Below are 22219 nucleotides of genomic sequence, written 5' to 3'. Positions count from 1 at the left end.
CAGGAACGTGTTTGGTCTAAAGCCAGGGATCACCTCTACTGACCCAAGAAGCATTCAGTTCTATCTTCGGGTCAGTCCAGAGGTGTTTCTAGAGTACAAGCCAAAACAAAGTATGAAGTGCCCGTTAAGTGATCTATTTTGGGACATCTCATTTGTGTTTAACTCTTTGCAAGTACTTGACTTTCAATTCAAAATGATTCCTTGATAAGAATGATTCCTTGATAAAGCCTTATTCTCTGCCTGTGGGCAGATGCTAGATACATTTGACAGAAGGACTTGATTTTAATTTGTCTTTCTGGAGTCTGCTTCCTTTATAAGAATATGACACAGGGCGGACAGTTAATGAAACGCTTGTGTTGTTTTAACACTGTACTTTTAAAGGTCCCCTTTGTGTGTAAGGAGATTTCTTGGATATGAACGGTAATTTTCAAAACAAATGAAAGGAACAAATGTGAATATAAAGGTTGGTTAGACCCTATGGGGTAGTTCTGCTCTGTTCTGTAGGGTCTCTCTGAGTCAGAACTGACTGGACAGCACCTAGAAACAACAAGCCACAGACTGGCATGAGTTTCACTGCAAGCAGAAACACGTAAAAATCATCAGTCTGCTTCCTCACGTCTGCAGTGTCATCATCATGCCTGCCCTAGGAGATCCTGAAGGTCCTGAGATACCAGAGTGAAATCAGATCCCTGCTAGACGGCAAACTTTTAGACGTCAGGAACTTACATGTCTTACAGGGTCACTTTGGGGAAATGATCTCACTCTGAAGTGTTATAGATGCCAAACCATAATATGGTGATCCTTGAATATAGATGTATTCAATACATATTTGTTGAGTGAATTAAATTATGTTCACTATATTTTTACTACTGTGTATTCTCTATTTCTGTGGACGCTGGCAACAGAACTGTGTGGGATGTCTATGAGGACATGTATGAATATACATGAATATCCATAAAGACACACACATTGATGCACAGAGATCCTCACAGACGGACACCCTGACTCCTGGCTAACATAATTTTTAATTAGCCGGAATGTTCTATCTCCCAGCTATGGTAGATAAGATTTACTGTGAATGTAGTTGTATTTTGCAAGGTTTTTCTTTTCACCTGTTGCCTTATAGAGGAGGCAACCAAATTTGTCTTAGGAAATCATAAAATCACAGTGCTCAGGAAGGGAGAATGTGGCATCTTGTCTTCTGGTGATTTAAGCCTAATCTCTCTACTTCTGGCCTGGTATTGGCATTACTAGTTAGTATGAAAGAAACCCAATTTCTTTCATGTTCCAGAAACAGGTTTTTTTTTTTTTCTTTTCTGAAAGAAAGAAACAACTTCAACCTAGAGTATATATTTCTTAATTAAGAACTCTTATGATGCATTTAATTGATTATTCCTTGGCTTTATTTCTAACAAGTTGTTTTGTCCATAACTGGGCTAATTCTTTTTAAATGGGAGATTGCATTATGCCCATATGGCATTCATTTATACACAGCATTCTAAGAATAAAAATATCATTTTAAAATGAAAATTGCAGTGCTAGCATGTGCCTGTTTCTACATAGTTCAGCTGATTTCAAGGCTTAAAGTGGGTGGCGTTGTACATCTGAAGTTTTCAATACGATTGTAGGGTTATTAATGCGTGGCAGTTCTGGTTCTGTAAACAAGGAAATAGACTGCTCTGTAGATTCTTCCGTGATGTGTAAATACATTTTCTAAGTGTAAGGATTCAAAGCCACCATATTAGCCATGTGACGCTTCTCATCTTTACTTCTCTAGTGTGGCTTCTGTGAGTTTTCACTGCGATCACGATTCTTCACATGTACTTATACCCCAGTTATTTCACTATGTTTGTTGGCTCATGCGTGACATTTCTTACTGGATTCCCGTTGATTTACTTAGGCTCGTCTTTTCTGTGAAGACAGGAATTTCCCGGAGCTTGCAATTTTTTTGAAATTTAAGTGGTGATATACTGGGATAACCACCAAGTTCATTCCCATCACAATTTGGTATAAGCCCTTTTAGTATTTTGAGTGCTTGGTTATAAAATGATCCCTTCAACCTGTCTGCATCAGCATATTATTATTTCTAATGTGTATCTCATTTATTTTGTACTGTAACTTTTTCAGAAACCCTGGCAGCATAGTGGTTAAGAATGATGACTGCTAACCAAAAGGTCGGTAGGTCGAATCCACCAGGTGCTCCTTGGAAACTCTATGGGGGCGGCTCACCTGTCCATTTGTCATACTGTGGTGGCTTGCATGTTGCTGGAAGCTATGCCATCAGTATTTCAAATACTGGCAGGGTCACTCATGGTGGACAAGTTTCAGCAGAACTTCCAAACTAAGACAGACTAGGAAGAAAGGTCTGGCAATCTACCTCCAAAAATTACCCAATGAAAACCTTGTGGATCACAACAGAACATCATCTGACTCACTTGCTTTGGACATGTCATCAGGAGGGATCAATCGCTGCATGAGGACATCATGTTTGGTGAAGCAGAGGGCCAGCGAGGGTGAAGGAGACCCTCGGTGAGAGGAACTAGCACTGTAGCCACAGCGATGGACTTGAACATGCCTGCAACTCTGAAGATGCAGCACCAGGCAATGTTTCATTCTGTTGTACAGAAAGTCACTATGAGTAGCAATCGACTGGATGGCAGCTCTCTAATAAAGATGTGCAAAATATAACAAATTAAAATGTAAGAGTGAAGGAAGAAAGAAAAAAAAGGTAGACTAATAAAAATAGAACGTGGGAAAAGGCTAAGAATTAGTAACTGATATATAGTGTACTCCTGTGGGCGCATAAATGGGTTTGGGCATCATAGCTGCCATTTTGAAGGGATCTCTGCTCCATCACACAGTATTCTTAATATACAAACAAACCGTTTACCTTCCCCCCTCTAAAGAAGTGATCCAGAATCCATTGCTGACTCATAGTGACCATATAGGACAGAGTAGATCTGTCCCCGTAAAGTTACCAAGGAGCGGCTGGTGGATTCGAACTGCTGAACTTTTGGTTAACAGCCATAGCTCTTAACCACTGTACTACTAGAAGTGATCACTCCAAAGAAGTGATCAGTGTTTGTAAATTCTTTTAAAAAATTAATTATCATAATAGAATGGTAATTATGTATATGTAAGGTATGAAGAATAAAATGTGTACCCTCTGCCTAGCCTAAAACAAAGAACATTGCCACTTCTTTTGAAGCCCTCAGTGTACCCTTCTCCGTTTGCATCCTGTGTCATTCCCCTTATTAGATGTAACTGCTGTTGTTAGGTGCTCTGTAGTTGATTTCCACTCCTAGTGACCCCACCTCTGACAGAGTAGAATGGCCCCATAGCGTTTTCTAGGCTGTAATCTTTATGGAAGCAGATGAGCAGGTCTTTTCTCCCTCGGAGCTCTGGGTGGGTTCAAACCTCCAACCTTTCAGTTAGCAGCCGAGTGCATAGCCATTGCAACACCAGGGCTCCTTAGATGTAAGTAGTATCCTAAGTTTTGAAGTCTGTTTATTGCAGTTTTAACTTTTACCATCTATCTACATATCCTTAAGTAAAAATGAAACCACAGTTGTAAAAACGGCATGGGGACGGTGTCTGACCTCCTCTCACTTCATGAGGGAAAGGGGAATGAAGATCAACAGCCCAAGGCTGATTCCTCTGAGGTGGGCGTCAGACAGGCCTCCTCTCTCTGCCATCTTTATTAATTCTGACACCAGCTGTCCCTCGCACAGCACTCTGTACTTCTCTGCTGGGTTCGATAATTCATTGCAAGGACCACACAGAACTCACAGACCATACTCCCGACTCTGGGGTTTGTTACAGAAGTAACAGTTACAATTCAGGTTCAGGAACACTCAGGATCCAGTTCTTCCCTGAGGATAGCCTCTTCCCAGCAGTGCTCACAGGCACGCCTCTCCTTGGCCCTCAGTGTCTGCCCAAAGGTACTCAAGTTTCTTTGTCCATGGGCTGTTGGAAGCCCACCTCACTGTCTTCTGCTGCCAGGTCTCAGCTGCTGGTCTCTCCTTCCTTGGTGGTGGTGGGCTCCTCCTCTCTGCCCTGGAATTGGTTCTCTTTTGAGGCAAAAATGACCAATCCTTTGGTAGGCCACAATTACCCTATCACATAGTTACCTGGGTGGGAGTTACAAGATCATGGCTAGAAAGGCCACACACAAAAGTAATTAATCACACCCCAATAGTGTGTGTATTTTTGTGTGACCTTTGCTTCTGCTTTGTTGTGTGGGAGCTTCATCCATGTTGAAGTGTGTACCTCTGGTTCCTTCATGTTCACTTGCATGAATGTGCAGTATTTATCCATTCCCTTGGGAACATCAGTACTCTATTGATGTCTCCTGGTACATGTCTTCCTTGTGTACATCTTACATAAGTACATGCCTGTGAGACTTTCTCTGAGTTATATAGTTAAGTATCACATTGTTGTCCCATGTTGATTGTGTATATTCACCTTTGCTAGATAATGCCAAGTTGTTTCCCAAAATGCTTATAACACCTTCTGCTCCCATTAGTGTAATGAGAGCTTTTGTGCCCCATACTCTCAAAATACTTGATATTGTCTGACTTTTTAATATTTGCCCATCTGGTGAGTGATTGATGCATTCTGTATAAGAGTACTAGCAGGCCAGAAGCCTGGCACCAGGGGTGGATTTCCTGCCCGTCTGGCCCACGGGACCTTTCTTGACAGTTTCTCTCTTGTCCTGAATTTTCCTTCATGCCGTCCGCCCAAAGCTTGCTCGTGTCTCACAGTTTGCTACCACCTGTTTAGCTGAAGAATTTACAACAGATTTTCAAATGTTTTCAGTTACAGTTTTCTCAGTTAACTAGTTTAGTACATAAATCAAGGAATTACTTGACACTACAACTAGCCTGTGCTAAAATATGTGTTATGCTTCCAGAGAGCTTATATGTCGTGTGAGGGTGAGGACAAAAGAGAAATAAACGTTAAAGTAAACTGAGTGTGAAGAAGAAAGCTCAGGGGCTGAGATGGATAGTAATGTGGGAGATCTGCTCCAGGTTGTGGGGTCCTGGAAGGCTTCTCAGGCAGGTGAGTTAGCTGAGATGTGACAAATGGGAAGGGGTCAGCCATGCCCTGTGACTGCCATGTGAGGGGTAGGCTGGGGTGAGGGGAGGTGTTGGAGGCAGCACTTCAGGCCAAGAGGGAACAGCATGTGCCAGGAACTTGAGGCAGTTTAGGAGCCGTAAGAAGGCGGGTGTGGGTAGATGATGCTAGTTTGGAGGATTGTGGCAAGAGAGAAGGTTAGTGATTAAGAAACAGCCAGATCATATAGAATGTCCTAGGCAAGGTAAGGAGTGTGTAGTCATGCTTAAGTACAGTGGAAAGCGGGTGAAGAATCTGAAATGCGGGGAGTGGACATGGCCTGGTTAAAATATTGAGATAAATGTTGCTGATATGTGAAGACTGGATCGAAGGATAGGAAGCATATTCAAAGAATCACAAAATTGTAAATATTTAGTGGCATCTACTGTCTTGGAGGCACTGTACTAGGCTTGAGGATACAAGGTAGGGTCCTTAACCCTTAAGAAGCCCTTCACAGTCATTTGGAGGTGGTCAGGCACATTAGAAATCTGATAGTAGTAACTGCCAAGCTATATAAAGAAGGAACGATTTGTTGTTGTTCAGTGCTGTCGAGTCGAATTCAACTCCTAGTGACCATCTGTGACAGTAGAACTTGCCCCATAGGATTTTCTTGGCTGTAATGTGTACAGAAGGAGATCACCAGCTGTTTCTCTTGAGGAGCCACTTGTGGGTTCAAACTGCCAATCTTTCAGTTAGCAGCTTAGTGCTCATCCTTTGTGTTACTAAGGCTCTTTTGTCATGCTTTAGGGGCTCAGAAAAAGGAGAAATCACTGTGGACAGCAGCAAAAAGGAAAGCCTTCTTGGGAAGCTGTCAGATTCAGTCTGGACCTGGATGAATAGAAGTTAAATAGTGGGGAATAGGAAAGACATTCTAAGCAAGACAAAATGGTGAAGACTCCTGTGTGGGCAGAACATAGGACAAGTGGGAGGTGAATTTAGAGAGAGGGAAAGCTGTTGCCAGATTGTGAGAGACCTGGAACGGCCTCTCTTTCCTAAGATGGCATTAGTGTGGAGTAGTAAACTGACAGACTTTTCACACCTTCACGATGATTCAGCTGACAGCTCTGGTTTAGAAGACTTCACTGGGGTTTCAGTTTCTGTATCGACCTTCACATTCAGAATTGCACTTACTGCGTTGGTCCTGGATTAATTTCTTACGGGTCTTTACCCAGTTACATGGTTGATTTTAGTTTGACTTTGGATATTTACATAGAAGAACCAATTCCTTTTTAAATAACCTAAGAAGTAATTTCGCAAATGCATGTCTAGCAAATAAAATAAGGGCTCTGACCTTGCTCCCTCAAGACTTTCCTTAATTTTGGTAATGGTGTGAGGAAAACTGGTTGAAGCAATGTGCATCCACAGGATTTATTTAGATTGACTAGGATCAAGTCAGCTGTTTTGTAGGAGGCTAAGCTCCTGCTCAGTACTTTTATTTACAGTCCAAGCCCTTCCCCTTCATATCTCATCCTTTATTTAATGCTCAAACCTCTACCTCAACCCACCCTTAAGGTGGAACCAAGAAGACCACCTCGTACTCCATCCTGGATTCTGGCTCACTTCATTCCCTAAGGCTTTCCCTTTACTCCATCATGCCCATAGCCAGGAGGGGCGCATAGTCTGTCCAGTCTTAGTTTACCCAGCTGTCTGTTTGACCAGAGTCCAACTGTATGACCGACTCACGTGACTTTCATGCTCCCAATAATACATACGGTCTTCAATCTCCTTATCTTGTCTGCTTTTCCAGTGTCTTGCAAACTTGTATATATTCTCGTGAATTCGTCAGTTTAATGTATTCTATTTTTAGTCACAAAACTTGATCAATTTCCTTCTCCAGGATAACAGATTTAATCTTTACTGAGCTACCCAGCACCCCCACCTTTAACATGTCTTTCTAAATTTCTTATCTCCATGTAAAAGCCCTCTGCAATGTTTTTGCCCACCCTCCTGTGGACTGGTCACCCGTTAGACCTCATGAAGTGGTGAGGGAATGCCAGTGAAGACCCTAAACCACGCAGAGCACTTGACACTCCTCCTGCTGCTCCGTGGGGACGGGGTGACACGCCTGTGTAATAGCTGTCGTCAGTCGTTGCCAGCCTTCCCACATCTCTTTTCAGGAGACTCAGATCACTCTGAGAGCCTGCCAGAGTCACAGGTTTCAGAGAACCTCTTTCAGCAATGCTTCTTAAGTGTCCATTGTGACATTGGGCGTGTCCTCTGGGAAGCCTGCAGTCTTGTTGGGGGACGAGAGCTTACACCAAGTGAGCGGTGGACGAACAGCGCAAGGCAGCAGTCGACGACTGGCCTGACCAGGATGCCATCACCCCTGCTCAGGGCGCTGCCTGTGAGGGTGACGGTTGCACAACATGGTTACTGCGATTGTGACCACTCACTTGTACACCTGAAATATGGTGCATTCGCAAGTGTTGTTTTCAAAAATAAATGACTAGCGGTGCAGCCTGCTCAGTTGCAGGGCTGCGGGTCACCTGCTCCTACTGCTCCCTCTGTCCCCTCAGCTTGTGGTTAATGAGCTGTAGAAGTGGAGGAAATCTAAAGGTGAACTCGCCACTGAAAAAGCCGACTACTCTGTGCCACCTGTGAGGAAGTGCTGGACATGCAGATACAAAGGAAAAGCAGATGATAAACCCTGAAGAATGTTTATTATGAAGAAGAAGACAGTTTATTATGAAGAGAGTATGATTTCAGTCTCATTATAGCATTTCATTACAAGGATTCATTCTTAATAACAAAGCAATGTCCCTGTCCTGGTAAGTGACCTAAAGAAAAAGCATTTTGTTGATCAGTGTACAGTAAATGCTCTGCAATGAATACTCTCTCTGCTGCTTGTTCACTTAACAGCCATTTGTCATGAGAAAGGAATTGTCTTCTGAACTGGAGATGCGCACAGGGATGCCAGGCTACTGTAGCAACTCTGAATGTTCTGCCCGCCCCCCCCCAACTCCCTCTTCTTTAAACTTCCACACTTCCCGCCCTCAGGGAGCTCACACTGAAGAGGTGGACCGCTGCACAGCTGACTAACGCAGGCTGAGCCCCCCGAAGGCCGAGCTCAGGAATTCTCCTTCGTCCTCTCTCTCTGTAACCAGCACCTCACACAGTACCTGGTGCGCAAAAGCTGTTCAGTAGAAATTCTTTTTTAATTTGGAAATAATTTCAAACTTTCCGAAAAGTTGCCGTGTAATACAGAGTGGACCCGTATACCCTTTAGCCAGATTCATTTATTGTTAACATTTTCCCTCTTTTTGTGGCTGCCCTCCTCTCTCTCTCTCTTTGTGTGTGTGTGTGTGTGTAGACACTTTTTTTTTCCTGGGACCATTTGGAAGCAAGTTGCATACCTCATGTTTCTTCTAAACACTTAAGTGTGTATTTCCTATGAATAAGGACATTCTCTGATGGAGCCCTGGTACTATTACCCACCTAGTTGAATTTCACTTTGCTGCGGTACTTTTATCTATTTTACATGCTGCCCATAGGTCAGTTTTGTCACTTAACCCAACAATGCCCTTTCTAGCATTTTTCTTTTCCTCCAGTACAGGATCCAGTCTAGGATCACTTATTCCATGAATTGTCATGTCTTTAGTTTCTTTTACTCTGGAGCAGTTCCATGGCCTCTTTGTATTTTATGACATTGACTTTTTTCACACATAGCTTTATTGATGTATAATTTACAGATGACAAAATTCACTGGCTTGAGCATGCAGCTGGATGATTTTTAGTAAATTGAGAGAATTGTGCAAACATGACCACAGTCCAGTTTTAGAACATTTCAGTTACCCTAGAAAAATCCATCCTGCCCTTTGCAGCCAATTCTCCACCCTCAAGCAACCACTACTCTGCTTTTTCTCGTTAGAGATTTGCCTTTTCTGGATGTTTCTATAAATGGAATCATACGACATGTAGTCTTTCACATCGGGCTTCTTTCACAAAGTATAATGTTCCCAAGGTTTGTCCGTGTTCCCACATGCATCAGTATTTCATTCCTTTTAATTGCTGAATAGTAGTCCATTGTGTAGATACACCGTATTGTGTTCATCTGTTCACCATTTGATGCATGTTTGGATTGGTTCTACTTTTTGACTCTTATGAATAATGCTGCTGTGTACATTATCATAAACAAGTCCTTGTTTGTATATACTTTTAATTTCTCTAGGATAGATACTTAAGAGTAGAATTGCGGAGTTGCAGGATAATTTATATTTTAATTAAAAAAAAATTTATTTTGCTTTAGGTGAAAGTTTGCAGCGCAAATTAGTTCCTCATTCAAAAATTTGTACACAAATTATTTTGTGACAGTGATTGTAATCCGCACAATGTGTCAGCACTCTCCCCTTCTCCACCCCAGATTCCCTGCACCCATTTGTCCATTTTTCCTGTCCCATCCTGCCTTCTTGTCTTTGCTGTTTAGTCAAGTGTTGCCCATTGATGTCATAGACTTGATTGAACTAAGAAGCACATTTCTCATGTGTGTTGTTATGTGTTTTATACACCTGTCTAATCTTTGTCTGAGAGGTAGACTTTGGGAATGGCTTCAATTCTGAGTTAGCAGGATGTCTGGGGGCCATAGTCTCAGGGGTTCCTTCAGTCTCTGTCAGACCAGTAAATCTAGTCTTTTTCTGTGAATTTGTATTCTGTTTTACATTTTTTTCCCACCCTGTCCAGTACCCTCTATTGTGATCCCTGTCAGAGTGGTCAGTGGTGGTAGCCAGGCACTATCTAGTTCTTCAGGGCTTAGGCTGGTGGAGGCTGTGGTTCATGTGGTCTTTTAGCCCTTTGGACCAATATTTTCCTTTTGTCTTTTTTTTTTTTTTCTTTTCCTTTGCTCTGAATGGGATGGGACCAATAGATATTCATAAGCTTTTAAGATCCCAGATGCTACTCACAAAAGTAGCACGTAGAACATTTTCTTTATGAGCTGTGTTATGCCAATCAACCATGATATTCCCTGAGATCATGGTACCCAGCTCTCAGCCCCAGTAACATGGTCCCTCAAGTGTTTGGATGTGTCTAGGAAACTTTTATGACTCTGCCTTTGTCGAGGTGTTCTGAGGTCCCTGTATTGTGTGTCATCTTTCCCTTAACCAAAGTTAACACTTGTCTACTATCTAGTTAGTGATATCCCTTCCCCACCCCTGCCCTTCTTGTAAGATTGTTTTTTCTGTGTGTAAACCTTTTCTTGAGTTTTTGTAATAGTGGTCTTGTACATTGTTTGTCCTTTTGTGATTGACTTATTTCACTCAGCATAATGCTGTCCAGATTCATCCATGTTATTAGGTGTTTTGTGGATTCCTCATTGTTCTTTATTATTGTATAGTATTCCATTGTGTGTATGTCGCATAACTTGTTTATCCATTTTTCTGTTGTGGCACTTAGATTGTACCATCTTTTTGCTATTGTGAATAATGCTTCAGTGAACATGGGTGTGCCTATGTCTATTCATGTGATGGCTCTTATTCTCTAGGATATATTCCCAAGAGTGGGATTGCTGAATCATATGGTATTTGTATTCCTAGCTTTTTAAGGAGGTATCATATCGTTTTCTATAGTTGTTGTACCATTTTACATTCCTACACCAGTAGTGCATAAGAGTGCCAACCTCTTCGCAATCTCTCCAACATTTGTTATTTTCTGTTTTTTTGATTGGTGCCAGTAATGCTGGGGTGAGATGGTATTTCATTGTAGTTTTGATTTGCATTTCTCTAATAGCCAATAACTGCCAGCATTTCCTCATGTGTCTGTTAGCTGCCTGAATGTTTTCTTTGGTGAAGTATCTGTTCATATCCTTTGCTGATTTTTTAATTGGGTTATTTGTCTTTTTGTTGCTGAGGTGTTGAAGTATTTTATAGATTTTATAGATTAGACCCTTGCGGGATATGTCACAGGCCAAAATTTTTTTCCTGATCTATAGGTTCTTGTTTTACACTTTTGGTGCAGTCTGTTGATGAGCATAAGTGTTTAATTTTTGGGAGCCTCCAGTTATCTAATTTATCTTCTGGTGTTTGTGCATTTTTATAGTTTGTATTCTGTTTATACCACATATTAAGGCCCATAGTGTCCCCATTTTTCCTTCCCAGCTGCTATGGGGCAGTTCTGCTGTGTCGTGTAGGGTCACTGTGAATCGGAACCCATTCCCCGGCACACAACAACAAGAACATGCACATAAAACAATTAAGAAACACTCCCAAACCGCACAGTGTTTTCATGAGCATCACAAGGTAGCGCTTATATTCATTATTATGAACCGTTGTACTTAACTCAATTTTTTATCATAATAGGCTTTATGGCAGTCCGTTCTTAATTGTGAGTTGTCCGTAAATTGGATGTTCATACCCTGGGGACTGTCTGTACTTAATCTGACTAGGTGGTATTGATTGCACTCCAGAAGGACCACCGTCCACCAATAGTTCTTGGAGGGCCTGTTTCCCTAAGTCCTCACTCACAATTGGCATTCTCCAGTTCTCTAATTTTTGCTAGGTTAAGATGCATGATGTGAAATCTCATTGTTATTTTTTTGCATGTCTTTCCTCACCAGTGATTGTTTGCAATTTTGCTGTGATTACCAGCAAATTGATGGAGTTTTACTGAATAGTAATCCTAGTCTGCATGGAGTGTTTCTGATGTCATCCCTCCCGTCATCATCACTTCTCAGATCTAGCACAGCCCAAGGGTTTTCCTTCCTCCTAGGTCATAATATTCCCTCCCTTGCACCTCATTTTTGTAAGGTGATTTTTGCACCTCATTTTTGTAAGGTGATAGGAAAGAGGGGAGACCATTTAGTTCGCCCTGTGTTTTGTTCCTGTGGGAAATAAGATTTCTACTGCTTTGTACCAGCAGTGAGTTCCAGAGGAAGTAACAGATGGCTTGAAAGGTGAGAACAAAGGCATGAAGTCCCATGCAAGTGATGTCCCTTTGAAAATCAGCATTTAAGGGAGAGCAAGTGAAGAAGGCTGAAAGTGTGAGATGTGAGATGGGTTGCTAGGAATGGGGTCAGGGGGTATCTGGAGACCTCAAGGTCCAAGGAAGGAGATGATCCAGAAAGGAATATAGCTCTGGGTGATGTGGGGTCTAGAGAAAGAGGAAGACTCCTTGAGATTTGGAGAGGGAGGAAGGCAAGAGGAGAATTTAAGGGTCTAAATTTTTAAATGTATGTATTTTTTAATAAAATACATGTAATAAAATACTTTTATTATTATTGTGCTTAAGGTGAAAGTTTACAAAGCAAATTAGTTTTTCATTCAAAAATGTCTACATAAATTGTTTTGTGACACTGGTTACAATCCCCAGTGTCAGCTCTCTCCCCCTTTCCACCCTGGGTTTCCCATTCCCTTTTCATCCAGTTTTTCTGTCCCTTCCTGTCTTCTCGTCTTTGCTTTTGGACAGGTGTTGCCCATTTGGTCTCATATACTTAATTGATGTAAGGAGCACATTTTTCATGTGTGTTACTGTTTGTTTCATAGGCTTGTCTAATCTGGCTGAAAGGTGACCTTCAGGAGTAGCTTCAGTTCTGAGTGTTCTGGGACCCTTGTCTCAGGGGTTTTTCTAGTCTCTGTCAGACCAGTAAGTCAGGTCTTTTTTGTGAATTTGAATTTTGTTCTCCATTTTTCTCCCACTGTGTCCTGGACCCTCTATTGTGATCCCAGTTGGTAAAAAATACATGTGTTCTAGAAAATGTATTCTACAAAATTAAGCTGAAAGTCATAGTGTCGATTCCCAGAGGATTTACGGTCTATTAGCAGGGCTTTTTGGACGTGTTGTCAGGAGGGATGAGTCCCTGGAGAAGGACATCATCCTTGGCAGAGTAAAGGGTCAGCGGAAAAGAGGAAGACCCTCACTTAATGAGGTGGATTGACACTGTGGCTGCAACAATGAGCTCAAGCATAGCGGCGATTGTAAGGATGGCTCAGGACTGGGCAGTGTTTCATTCTGTTGTGCGTTGGGTCGCTATGAGTCGGAACCGACTTGACGGCACCTAACAGCGACAACAAAGCAGGGCTCTTACTTTCTTTAGAAGATGTGAGTTGGAAGAGGCTAATGACAACACTTTTAAAACATGTGCTAGAGTTGTGTGACTAATTCCATAGCTTTCAACTTTTATTCTACCCGCTTCTCCAGAAGAATGGCTGAGTAGGTAAAAGATGATTAGTAAGAAAGCAATTGAAGAGAGAAACAGCTCAGAGCAGTGGTTGTCCACTTGCCATTTCAGACATTGCCATTGTCATATCAGTGCCTATCCCTCACTTATTTTGCCCTCACTACAATAAGCACATTTTAAAGAGACCTGGTCCATTTTATCGTGCAGGCAGGGCCCTCTGCAGACAGTTGCTTACTGAACTGCTCCCACATGGTCTTTGAGCTCAGCCATGGCAGACCTAAGGAGCCGAGGGGAAATGCTGTTGAGGAACAGGGTGTAAGGCCCTTAAAGCCTGCAGCTCTGGTCTTGGCTAGCATCCCTGAGTTTCCCTTACTCTGCACCTTTCCTCCCTGGGGTTCCCGGTCCTTGAATCTAGAAAACTCAGGTAGTCATTTAACAGCTAAACTAAGAGGCCAGAGTGAAAGGTTAAGATGGAGAACAGATAATAAATCAGTGAAAGGATGAAAATAATTCCTGTGGCTAGGTGGCAGAAGACGGCTCAATCGAGGCATTCATAGAGCCATAAGGGTTAAAAGGAAATAGAACTTTCCTGTATAGGCAGGTGAAGGTGCTAATAGTAATAACAATCCCTTACGTAAATGTGTCTGTTGTTTTGCAGTTCTGAGTTCTTTTCACGTTTGAGCAATCAGGGTTGTGACCACCATCCTTCTGACACATAGAGGAGGCTGAGGTACATGTGGGCAGAGGGACTTCCTCAAGGTCTCTTGGAAGCTGACACTGGAGTAGCTTGTTGATATTTCTATGACAAAATGGTGCAGATTGAGGTGGCAGTGCCTGGGCACAAGCAGCTGACATTAAATAGGAGGACAGGAAGGAAAAGGATGTTAAAGGAGCAGAAAAACTGCAGAAACAGAATGTGTAATGAAAAAATGAGCTGTCTTTGTAGCGTTCAGTCTCTACTAAGGTCCAGTAACAAGCCAAGCTATTTCTCAAAAGGAGAGTAGTTATCTTCAGAGGATGCCAGGGCTTTGCTCCAAAATCCTAAGGGTCTGTGGGGTGGTTCACCAATAGGGGCCTGCCAAAGACTCCATACAGAATCTCCATCTGCCACCGACACTTCAAGCACCATTGAATCAGCTGGATCATACGGTCCAAGTGGCAGAGCAGCTTGCACAGCAGCCTGAACCTGTTGCAGAGCCTTCTCTTTTTCTGGGCCCCATTCGAAAGTAGCAGCTTTTCCAGTCACTTGGTAAATCGGCTGGAGTATGAGAAATATGTTGCCTCCCAAATCCAAAGAGGCCCTTAGCCAGTGTGCCTCCTTTTTAGTTGTGTGAACAGCCAGATGCAATAACTTATCCTTCACTTTAGAAGGAATATCTCCACATGCCCCTTACCACTGGATCCCTAAAATTTTCACTGAGGTGGTAGAAGCCTGAATTTTTGTGGGATTAATTTACCACTCTCTAGCAGGCAAATGTTTTACCAGTAAGTCCAGAGTCACTGATACTTCTTCCTTAATACATCCAACCAGAGTAATGTTATCAAGGTAATGGACCAGTGTGACATCTTATGGAAGGGAAAGGCAATCAAGGGCCCCTGCTGACCAAATTGTGACATAGGGCTGGAGAGCTCATGGAGCCCTAAGGCAGGCAAGTGAAGGGGTATTGCTGGCCTTGCCAGCTGAAGGCAGACTTCTGATAGTCTTTCCAAACAGGCATGGAGAAAAAGGCATTAGCCCACTCAATAGCTGCACACGAGTTACCAGGACATGTATTAATTTGCTCAAGCTATGAAACCACATCTGGAACAGCATCTGCAATTGGAGTCACAACCTGGCTAGGTTTTTGATGATCTACTGTCATCCTCCAAGATCCATCTGTTTTCTGCACGGGCCAAATAGGCAAGTTGAACAGGGGATGTGGTGAGAATCACCACCCCTGCATCCTTCAAGTCCTTGATGGTGGCAGTAATGTCTGCAATTCCTCGGGGAATGCAGTATTGCTTTTGGTTTCCTATTTTCCTGGGTAAGGGGAGATGTAATGGCTTCCACTTGGCTTTTCTTACCAAAATAGCCCTTTCTCCATTTGTTGGGGATTCAGTGTGGGGCTTCTGCAGGTTGTTGAGTCTGTCTATTCCAATAATGCGTTCTGGAACTGGGAAAATCACTACAGGGGGATTCTGGGACCCACTGGACCTACCGTGAAAGAAACATGAGCCAAGACTCTATTCATAACTCAACCTATATGTGTCCCCACCCTGAGTGGTGGGCTACAGTTCCATTTTGGGTCTCCTGGAATTAGTGTCAGTTCAGAGCTAGTATCCAGTAATCCCCAAAAAGTCTGATTATTTTCTTTTCTCCAATGAAAAGTCACTCTCATAAAAGGTCATACATCCCTTTGAGGAAGGCTAGGAGAGAGAATAGCAATATACATTTTTGGCAGTGTATTTGAGCCCTTTGTCATGGGGACCTGGCCTTCCCTTCATTCAAGGGGTTGTGGGTCTTTAAATTCTCTCAGGTATGGGAGTTGACTGAGGGCGATTCGAGTTAGACTGCTCTTCACCTGACCTAGAATTCATCTGCTTGTACAGATCAAGTAAATAGTAGATTTCCTATCTATTTCACTCCTAGGAACACCATGACTAAGGAGTCATAAGTCCATATGAGTCAGACTATTCTGATTACTGCTGTGACTCTGCTGTCCATTACTGTTACCATGCCCACCTTGTCCTTCTCGATTGAGTGCCACCACTTGGCCCCTGCTATCACAGCGTCCCATCAGCCCCATTGAATGTAGCTGTCTTAATTCAGTTAGGGCAGTTCCCACTGTCAAATCTGATTTCCATAAAATAGGAATCACAGCAGTCTTCAAGAATGCTGGATTTCCCTTCATAAATTTGTTCCTCACAGTTGTGGTAAAAGTGTGTTCTCTGGGCATTCCATGTGTGGGTCTGTGGGTTTAACCTGATAAATCCACCTTAGCATGCCAGTTTTCCTAAGTCTTTGAATACCTTCTTCTACAGTATACCAAGGCAGGTCTGGGACTTCAACTTGATTTAGTGTAGGCCACTGGGTAATGCATGCTTCAGCAACCCAACAAAAGGAACTATTAGATCTTTCCCTAACTTCTCAAGCTAAAACATTGAATGAAGAATGTGTGGTTAGTGGACCTATATCAATAAACTCAGACTGATCCATCTTTATGTTTCTTGCAGCATTATCCTACACCCTTAATAACCATTCCCACACCTATTCCCCAGGTTCCTGTTTGTACATATTAGAAAAGTCAAGCAGTTCTGTTGGAGTTACCTTTTGGGGCTCACTGGGACTTAAGTCTAGTTATAGGTCTAGAAGCCAGAATCAGTAGTGTGGAATTGTTTTGAGAACATTCAGCATTGCGTTGTAAAGCATCTGCCTCAGATGATGCCCCGGGCAATGACTCAGGCAAGGACTCTTTAGAGGCAGCTGGGCTAGGGCTAATCTCATGAGATGGAAGTGGAGGGGCTAATGCTTTTACTGGGCAGGGTGGTGTGGCAGACAGACACGAGGTCATCTCTTTCAAATGGTGCCTGCATATCATGCAGAGAAACATCTGCAAACCAGACACCAGTTTTCTCTTCCTCATCAACTGATCATGAGGCCATAGATGAAGACTAGGAAAGGGCAGGTAATGTAACAGGAGTGGAGACCATGGGCATTTGGGCCATTTCCTCATGCGACTTGGGCCTTCAGGTCCTGCTCAGGCCCAATATCCTGTATACCACTTCCGTTTAATGATGGAGTGCCGCTGAGCACATCCGGCTTTATGGCTCTGTAATAAGACAACACCCAGTTCATGATGGGCAGCTCAGGCACATGGTGACTTGGAGTCCCATGGTTAAGTGTTCAGTCTCTACTAAGGCCCCGTAACAAGCCAAAAGCTCTTTGTCTAAGAGTAGTTAAATGCAGAGGATGGCAGGGCTTTGCTCTAAAATTCTAATGATCTGCCCTGTGATTCACCAATAGCAGCCTGCCAAAGACTCCAAACAGCATCTCTATCTGCCACTGACACTTCCAGAATCATTGGCTCTGCCAGATCATATGGCCCAATTGGTAGAGCAGCTTGGACACCAGCCTGAACCCGTTGCAAAGCTTTCTCTTGTGGGCACTGCTCAATACTAGCAGCTTTTCAAGTCAATTGATAAATAGGCTGGAGTAGCATACCCAAATGAGGGATATGATACCTCCAAAATCCAAAGGGGCCCAACAAGTGTTGTGGCACCTTTTTAGTTGTAGGAAGGGCCAGATACATCAACTTATCCTTAACTTTAGAAGGAATATCTCAATATGCCGCACACCACTGAAGCTCTAGAAATTTCACTGAGATGTAAGCACCTAGATTTTTGTCAGAATAATTTTGCACCCTCTAGCATGCAAAGATCTTACCAACAAGTCTAGAGTATTGATACTTCTTTCTTAACTAGGTTCAGTCAGCATAATGCCATTAATGTGATGGACCAGTGTGACGTCTTTTGGAAGGGAAAAGCGATCAAGTTCCCTGTGGAACTTGAGAGTTGATGTATCCCTGAGATAAAATAGTGAAGGAGTATTGCTGGCCTTACCAGCTGAAGGAAGACTTGTTTCTAGTGGTCTTTTAAAACATGGATAGAGAAAAAAGCATTGGCTAGGTTAATGGTTGCACACCCCCAAAGATATATTAATTTTCAGGCCACATCCCCAAGGAAACTTCTCTTCCAACTGATTGGCTGCTCACATCAGATCACAAAATGGAGGAGGATTACATAATTTTTGCCAAATCCCTGAGCATCATGGCCTCCCCAAGTTGACACATAACGCTAACCATCACAGTGGTGATGAAAGTGTTCTAGAGTAGATACTTGTGATGGTTGAATAGGATTGTGAAGGTAGGTAAAGCCACTCTGTTACACACTTTCAAGCTATTTAAACAAAACTTTATTTAATGAGAATTCTACCAGTTAATATAGTATAAACTCTAAAGCATAAATTGAGCTGGAAAAATATTACAACAAAAGCAAAAAAATACCTACCGAGGTGAGAAGAAGAAAATGTCTGGTTCTGAGGCTAATGTTTCCTGGCCATGAATGAGGAGCTCCTGTTGAGGTATGGCAACTGGCTCAGCCTCTGGTACCTGAGGCTGAGCTAGAGGTGGAGAACCTAATAGCCTATGGGGCTCCAGTGTTGGAGTAGGATCGGGATTGATATCAGCTATTTGTCCGTGAGCCAGTTGTAGGTGGCCCAGGATGGAAATCCACCCCTCCAGCTGACTCTTTGTCTAGTGCCACTACTGGACCTGGTGATGAAAGAGCTGGTGCTCTGAGGACTTCCAGTGTTGGTGCCGGAGCAGTTGGCTGAGGAACCATTTCTGTAGGTGGCCCAGGATGGGAATCGGGCCCTCCAGCAGGCTCTTCTCCTGATGCCCGGCCAGAGATCAAGATGGAGGGCTTTGGGGTACAGTGAGCTCTGGTGTTGCTGCAGGTACAGGAGCAGGATTGACATCAGCCAGTGGTCCACGAGCCAGAATAAGAGTCTGATCTTCCAGCTGACTCTCCATTTGGTACCAGTTTTGGAGTTGGTGATGGTGATCTTTGGAGCTCCAGTGTTAGTCCAGGCTTGTGATGGACCTCAGCACGCGGTCCAGGAGCTCATTATGGTCTTAGCCCAGGGAGATAATCCAGTCTTTCAGCAGGCTGTCTGTCAGGTGGCAGTGCTCAACTTGGTGATGTTGGACCTGTTGTTGTACCCAGCTCCAATGTTGCTGCAAGAGCAGGATCTGACTCAGGAAGTGGTCCTTGAGTCTGTTCTGGAAGTTGCCCAGGGTAAAAACCCAGCTCTCTTGAGGGCTCTCCATCTGTTGATGGGATGGGTGGTGCTCTATTGAGCTTCGGTGTCGGTACAGGATCAGGATGGACATCACCAGGTGGTCCAGGATCCGGCTGAGGCGGTGGCCCCGCTGAAGAATGTGAACCTCCAGCGGGTTACCCATCTGCTGCCAGAGCTGAAGCTCGTGACGGAATAACTGGTGCTCTGTTGACCTCCTGTCTTGGAGCAGGAGCAGGATCGATGTCAGCTGGCGGTCCAGGATCCCGTTCTGGAGGTGGCTCCGGATGGGAATCCACCTCTTCATCTGAATCTCCATCTGATGCTGGTGGTGGAGCTGGGGGAAGACCTGGGCTCCATCAGACTCCAGTGTTGGAACAGGAACAGGAGCAGGATTGACATCAGCCAGTGGTTTGGGAGCCAGTTCTGGAGTTGGCCCAGGAGAGGGATCCACCCGTTCAGCCAGCTCTCTATCTGGTGCCAGTGCTGGAGCTGATGACATGATAGGTGGTGTGCCATGGAGCTCTGGTGCTGCTACAGGAGCAGAATGTACCCCAGGAGATAGTCCAGGAGCCAGTTCTTGGGGCAAAGTTAGCTCTTGAGCTCCTTTTGCAGTTGGCGCTGGCCCCGGCTCTAGAGCTGCAAGAGGAGAAAGGTTCACCAACATGACTGCCTTTCCTCATGCTTTCCCAGTGATGGGAAACAACCCACTGCCACGAAGAGAAGCCCGTTCCCAAGATTTCCACCCCAGAAAGTCTTCCCAGACTGTAGTCCCCCAGAGGAGGTTCTGAAGTTACTCTGAACTCTGGCTCAACCCCAGCCTCTGGGGGTCTTCCCCCGTGCCCCTCAGAAGCTCACATGCAGTCATGCCCAGTCTTCCTCACCCTCTGGCTCTGCCTCAGTGACCTCCATTTGATCCAGCTGTGCCAAGAGAAGTTGGGTATCATGCTCCAGATGTGAGCCTGGCATGTTCACGTGCACATACTCCACCACGAGCTTTAGGCAGGGGAAGTCCGGGGGCTGATTGAAATCCTCCGAGTATTCCTTCAGCCATGTGCCCAGGATAAAAGAGATGGCGCTAGGGATGGGTGGTGAAGAGCAGGGTCAGAGGTCTGGCTTTTCCCACCATACTGCCCTCCCAGGACACCCCTGCAAGGGTCCAGTCCCTCTGTCTGCCCCTGACTTTCCAAAGGTCAGCATTGCCCTGCACACGCCCTCTGACTGCCCTGACAGTGGCAGGCCTGGTCACTGACAGGAGGCTAGCACAGAGGCTTGTCCCAAGGAGCTCCCCATCAATGGTCTAACCAATTCTCCCTTCTAGGGAGTCTGAATTACATCCCTTTCTGTCCCCTGGCCCTCTCCCCACTGGACAGTAACCCTCTAAGGGCACGGAGATGCGTGTCTGCAGGTTCACCTCACAGCCTGGCACACAGTAGTGCTCCAGGATTATCTGATGCTGGGCGACACACAGAGTCCATCTCCTGACCCAGATGCCCAGGCCATAGGGCCCCTCCTCTGAAGCATGTGCACCAGCGTGCTGCCTGGTTCTCTGCATGTGTGTGAGCATCTCTTCTCCCACGGACACTGTTCTCCCCTAGGCAGGGGCCCCACATGCAGCTGAGCACCCATGACTGGGGATCGGGATTTGGGAGCAGTTTCCTCCAATCCTGCCCCCCCACACCTCCTGTTTTAGGCACCAAATAGACAAGGGAGGAAGCAGTGATGTGAGGGAATTGTGGGAGGATGAATTCTCTCAGGGGCCTCTCTGAGCCCCCAGCCTCCCCTCTGCTCCCCATGACACCCAGGATCCACTCCCATCTCTGTATGACTGCGTACATCCTGCAGGGGTGCCCCTAAACTCATCCCTCTAGTGGAATCTAGATGTGTGGGGCCAGGGTCTGCCAACCCCAATCCAGACACACGACTCCTAAAACCTCCACCGTTCTGTAGAGATAGGAGGCCCTCCTTCTCCACACAAAGTCCACTCACCGTTTCAGCTGCTCCTGGGGTTCACCGTACTCAGCAGAATAGGGATGGTTACATCCATACCTAGAGGTGGTGTGAGGGTGTCACATCTAATGCACTGTGGGCACTACTCTGCTTAAGATGTCTAGTGTTCCTGTCTGACTCTCAGACTGGAACAGAATCCTAGGAGGGCAGGGCTTCCTATCTGCTTTGTTCACTGAACAATGCTAAATACCTAGAACAGTGTCTGCAACAGTAGGGGCTTCATGGATGATTGGTGAATGAGTGAACCCAACCAGCACCTTCCCAGGTATCTAAGAGTCCTGGGGCCCCTCTACCAGCCTCCAGGGATCCCTGTTCTGGTTGTACCAAGGAGAAAAAAGGACCCACTAAATTGAATCTGCACCTCCTCTTTACAAATGTTAAGTAGGTTTGCTCAAGGGTATGTAGTCAGTGAGGGGTCACGTAGACAGCTTCGTCACGGGAGAGAGGAAAATAATAAATGTGAACATCCCAGCCCCTCAAGCACCCTTCACCTTAGAGCTGGGCTCCGGGTACACACTTCTGTGGCTTGTCTCATGTGGTCCTGACAGTAATTCTAGCTGATTGGACCTTTAGCACCCTACTCAGAGGAGAAAACTAAGGCTCTGAGTGGTGAAGTGACATTCTCCAGAGTCACAGCTGGTAGGGGGTAGAGTCCCCATTGGGCTGTGGAGGGCTCACCTTTGGAGCAGATGTTCTAGGACCTGTTGGGTGGTGACGTAGGTTCTGTAGGCTCCCAGAAAGATTTCAATGTAGGAGAAGTCACCCTTTAGGTAGGCAGGCACCAGGAGCTCCACCAGCTTCTCCAGTGAGCCTGCCTTGAAGGTTTTCATCAGCCAGGCCTCATCCAGGTCCTCGTCAGAACCAGGGACACACTGGAATGGGACAGAGGAGGGACATATTGTCAGAGGGAGCCCCATGAACCACCAGGAGGGTTGTGGGCTCAGAGCTCAGACCAGGTACTCCCTCTCCCTCAGTGATCTGTGTCAGGAGGTGGGACACCAGTGCCTTGAGCAGCAAACAGGTCTCAGCTTTCGAAGCAGGATTGGAGTTGGGGGATGATTACAAACATTAGGAGCCTGAAGTGATTTTGTTAACGAAGTAACCATGGTATCTCCCTGGAGAAAAAGCTGTATCCCAGTGAGTCCTCACAA

General features: G+C 44.7%; 1 long non-coding RNA gene across 1 annotated transcript; it reads right to left on the bottom strand.

Moving 5' to 3' along the window:
* Positions 1–19641: 19641 nt before the first annotated feature.
* LOC126068377 (uncharacterized) lies at positions 19642–21776 on the bottom strand. The gene is made up of 3 exons (XR_007515664.1): positions 21747–21776; positions 19943–20136; positions 19642–19697 (listed from the first exon to the last, which is right to left on the bottom strand). It is a non-coding gene; the product is annotated as an uncharacterized LOC126068377 (long non-coding RNA).
* Between the last annotated feature and the right edge of the window lie 443 nt (positions 21777–22219).

This window comes from Elephas maximus, chromosome 27 (genome assembly GCF_024166365.1).
Source record: "Elephas maximus indicus isolate mEleMax1 chromosome 27, mEleMax1 primary haplotype, whole genome shotgun sequence".
NCBI lineage: Eukaryota > Metazoa > Chordata > Mammalia > Proboscidea > Elephantidae > Elephas > Elephas maximus.
The sequence above is the reverse complement of the archived record's forward strand: the minus strand, read 5'-3'. Positions and strand labels throughout refer to the sequence as shown.